Source organism: Ammodytes marinus (assembly GCF_949987685.1).
Source record: "Ammodytes marinus genome assembly, contig: scaffold_36, whole genome shotgun sequence".
In the NCBI taxonomy this organism is placed as follows: Eukaryota; Metazoa; Chordata; class Actinopteri; order Uranoscopiformes; family Ammodytidae; genus Ammodytes; species Ammodytes marinus.
This window is the reverse complement of record NW_027648283.1, coordinates 421,272-426,271: the sequence shown is the minus strand read 5'-3', so window position 1 is coordinate 426,271 and position 5,000 is coordinate 421,272. Positions and strand designations below refer to the sequence as shown.

The window sequence follows — 5,000 nt, the reverse complement described above, 5'->3', positions numbered from 1 at the left end:
CATGAACAGTATCCTACTTCACTAGTTATTGTCACGTGAACAGTATCCTACTTCACTAGTTATTGTCACGTGAACAGTATCCTACTTCACTAGTTATTGTCACGTGAACAGTATCCTACTTCACTAGTTATTGTCGCAGTTGTTAATTCCAGGTACGGTATATTATTTCGTCTACATTTATTATTTATTTTATTAAGAAAAGAAAAGACAAATAAATAAATACATAAAGAGAGAGAACTGGGACGTATGGAGGTGATGACACAGCACAGGACCACAGAGGCTCAGAGCAGAGAGATGGATGAGGATGAAGCTGTACTCCTGTTTGGTTATGGGGCCATTTTTAAAACACGTCTTAAAACCCATTTTTACTCCTTGGCTTTCAACCCAGCATGAGACCTTCATTTAGTTTTAGTGTCCTATGGTGTATTTTATTCATTGTGCTTATTAGTTTTATTTGTTTAAATTGTTTTATCTGAATTTTAAATTGTTGTTTTGCTTTTAAATTGTTTTACCTGCATTATGTACAGCACTTTGTTTCAGCTGTGGTTGTTTTAAAGGGCTTTATAAATAAAGTTGAGTTGAGTTGAGTTGAGTTGAGTTGAGTTGAGTTGGGGCAAGAGTGGCTGGGAACCATGCCACGTTAACAGTCACTTAAACCCCCTTTCTTCCCCATTCTGAGGCTCGGTTTGAACTTGTCTTGACCACGTCTACATGCCTTAATGCATTAAGTGGCTGCCATGTGATTGGCTGATTAGCTATGTGTTGTTATACAGGTGTACCTCAATCACAAGCAATATTAGACTTTTGTAAACATGCATACAGTAATACTTTACAATAAGGTTCCACGCTTCCAACATGGCGGCGTCTAGGCCTTGGTCCAAGGTATGGAGAAATATGGACATATACGAGACCCTTTCTAAGGGAAAAAATAATAATTAAAAAAATTTTCAGCTATTATGCACTAAATTAAACATACTTATGGATATCATAATTATTTTCTACAAAGTCTGCTAGGAAATAAAACCCAAAATTCTACACACTGCAGGTTTAAGGTTTAAAGAGAAGGGCCTTGTGGTTAGTCAGTGTTTGGACCAGCAGTGACTAGGAGAATGCCCATCGGCTACTTGTTGTTAGCCGGTGCTAGGGACGCCAAAATAGCAGGTGAGCTACACGGCTCTTCCACAATAAAACTAGAACTAAAGACAGACAAAAGCAGCTTGCAGGGAATCCAGAGGAGATTATAGGTTCACAAAAAAATCTATTTTTAAACAAAATTGGACAAAATGCTTTGAGAAGCGGCGAACAGACAGCGTCCTCTCCAGCTGATGTGTAACTGGTAATGTAACCTACCATGAAACCATGGTTACTGAACCTCTCTCACACACACACACACACACACACACACACACACACACACACACACACACACACACACACACACACACACACACACACACACACACACACACACACACACACACACACACACACACCTCTAATAAATTGCAGCATAGCCAGGGCAAAGCATCAGAACCCATACTCCTCATGTGTACCTGGTAACCTACAGTTAGAGAGGGTTCATGTTGCTCCACATGTGACCGGAGGATTGTGACAGTAAACTGCAGCATCACCTCAACATGTTAAAGCATAGCGCCCTCTTCTGGCCTATATGTGCCATTACAACTGTGAGTAGATTTTAAAGGTGCAGTTTCAGAGGAGGAGGGTTTGTTTACATTCACAGAGCCTGCAGTTAGTTTACTAAACATATTTTCTCTACATGTAATTCTTAGTATTGAATAATTCTAGTATCATAAAAAATATGTATATTTTGAGCAACCTGGAACCAAACGTAAGACTAGAATATGTTTGTAAACCAAACTGTGGGCCCTGCTGCTGTAAACAACAACAGTGAAACAGTAACTTTTCAGGAAGCTTTCTAACTTCAAACAGTGTTCCAGGGATCACATTCTCCTGTGAGGAAAGTTTGTTTATTAAAGCTGGGGTATATGATTTCTGATTGGTCAAAGTTAACATGAGCTGTACAGTTTGACCAATCAGAGCGAGGCTCCGATTCTCTGTTCTTATTGGCTGTTGGGACTGTCCATTCACTTTGGCACGACTTTGTTGGTGTAGAGCGTGTCAGGGAGGGACCATAGGGGAGGGACCAAAGAGAACAAGTGGAGCGGTTGAGGTATTTGGATTCAAATCTCTATCCCAACTGCTATTTCAAGTTGGTCCAAGCCTTCACACTCAGCTATCCAGTTCAGCGTTTTCAGCCTCCAGTATTAATATTTTTTAGTTACATTCATTACTCTCTGAATGCAGAAGATTGACACACTAGGAACACACATGAAAACACTCAAAGTTTCTATAATCTAAAGTATGAAGCGAAGACATTTCTCAATCAAATGTGTCTTTATTGATTCAGTGAAAAGCAGGAAGTAGCAGAATAAGACACAGAGCTCCAATATGTTATTAGCTGTTTAACATCTTATTAATACGACTTTGGTTTGATTTTAATTTGACAGATTAACACACTGAACCAAACAGCGTTAATACTTTCTGGAATGGACAGTAATATAACTGTAAAGGAATACATCTAACTGTTTTATATATCGAAGAAAAAGAGAAAAGAGGTTCAATAAACCATCACCAACATGATTTCACACCAGTAGGACAGTGTGCAGTCTGAGTATCACCTGGTTATCACAGACCAGCTCGTATTATATCAGGAGACCTCACCAGGGAAAACTAATTATTAGGGTGAAGGATTCTTAACCTTTACTGATTAACACAGATGTACTCCGGTCTGCCCTTATTGTTGAGATCTTTTTCAATCACAGTGACACCAGCCTTTTGATAAGATGAAACAGCTTTCTTCTGGAGTAGCAGCACGATGCCCTTGATGGGATCGCCGGTTTCCTGCCTCTTGGACCACAGGTGGACTGACTGATTTGATCCTGCTCCCTCGTTGAGGTCCTGACTCACACGGTTGAAACCCTTCAGCCGATACAGCTCATTCTCTCCGTCAGTGGTGGAGACCTTCAGATCAGTGAGCGCTCTCTTGGGATCAGTGGTCTGCCGGAACCAGAGGAAGATATCCCTTCCTCCTGCTCCTCTGTTGGTATCTTCATCCACACGGATGAAACCGGCCTTGAATAAGTACTCGTCTGCCTTGTATTTAGCAGTGGCGGTGAGCTCACAGATGTAGGTCTGCTGCGCTCTCTTCACCCACACAAAGACCCAGGCCCCTCCGGCCTCACGGTTCAGGTCACAGCCGAGCCGCTCCCAGTCGTTACCAAACTTCGTGGCGTCTTGATCATAACTGGCTGTGACCTGGATGTCCACGATGGGAGTGTCATACTCTCCGGAGCCTCTGAAGAACCACAGGTAGATGTCATCGTTGCCTATGGTTGCTTTATAATTGAGATTCTTATTGATCTTCTCGTAGCCTGCATCGCTCAGGCCTTCGACCATGGAAGCGTTGTAGGAGAGTTGGAGTTTAGTGATGGGCTGGGAGCTTCCGCCTTTCTTGTACCAGAGGAAGATGTCCTTTCCAACCCCCAGCCATGCTGCCCCCTCGTTCAGATCAACATTGATCTTCGTATAACCTTGGAGATCCGTCTCCTCACCTGTATTCAGGGACACAGCGATGTCGGTGATGTGGTCGGCCATTGTGGAACCTGTGAACAACAGAGAGAGCTTTAGAAAACAGAGTAAACACAGGAAGATGCATGACTGTTAAAGGTCACGTTATGCTAAATGAACTTTTTAAATGTGTTCTAACATATCCATGGGTCCACGGTGTGCCTAGAGACTGCCAAAATATCAAAAAAATAACAATCTCTCCTTTTCTCACTCTCCCCCTTTCTGAAACCCCCACCCCTCCCCCCAATATACTCCAGTCAGAATTCTTGCCGACTATTACGTAATAGTCGGCACAGCCACCTCCCCATATTTTCTTTATATGTCCATGCTTCCGATGCTTCCCCCCCACATTAGTAACCAGAAACGTCCCCCGTGCACTAGTCTATGATAACCCCCCCCCCCTATTTCTTATTGGTCCACGGCCCCGAGATCCGATGGAAATTTTCGAGCGACAGCCATGTTGTTTTCCCCGCTAAGCGACAAGATGCCCATAGTAGCCTACAGCCTGAATGTTACATACACCAACACAGAATGCTTTTGCTCATACTCCACTAATGTATCTTAACCACAGCAGTCTATGCCTCGTTTTTAATAACACAACGGATAGGAAGCTACTTGTGGGTTTTTTTATAAAGAAAGCCCGGCAGAGAGGTGGGAGGGGCCGGCAGAGAGGTGGGAGGGGCCAGCCAGATCGCAGCCTGCAGACACCAATATAGGTCATCCGGAGACCAGAGGACAATCAGGGTATAGAGGCTTGCTACAATAAATGATCTGAACGGGTTTTTCAGCAAACATCTAAAAAAATAAGTATTAGGGACTACTTAGACCATATAAAACTGACAGCAAAGTGCATAATATGTGAGCTTTAGGGCAAGACAGCAGGTGTAGGCTTAAAAAAATTCAAACACTGGTAAATTGATAGACTTTAGTCCATTTTGCTTCCAAAACTTGTCTTCTTTCATACTAGTATAAATCAAAGGTCCAACATGTACATTCAGGTGTTTATTTGACTAAACCTTGTCTGTTTGCGTCTGTATATTTCTCCTATACAACCATCTTTAACGGACATTATCTCAACATCAGTTTGTTTCAATACTTTGAACCAAAAACCAAACATCTCAACTTCTAAAGCTCTTACATCAACTAAACTTTCCATAATAATTCTCAGCACTATTCTGAAGGTTATTACAGAAGGATTTGTTCATATGTTGTTCACTGTCTGATTTATGAGACATTTTCTCCTTAACATTTTAAGGACTTGTACAAAGTAGTTTTTTATAAATCTAAAAAAAGTCTGTGTCCAAAATCTGTTGAGTAAAATCTGTGGAGCTAATATGTAGTAAAAGTGAAAT

The 5,000-nt window shown here is 41.8% G+C and overlaps 1 protein-coding gene across 1 annotated transcript in view; it reads right to left on the bottom strand.

The window, feature by feature from the left end:
* LOC307270808 (uncharacterized protein) overlaps positions 1–5,000 on the bottom strand; it is a 20,904-nt gene that overhangs the window by 15,668 nt on the left and 236 nt on the right. The gene's annotated exons all lie outside the window — the stretch shown is intronic.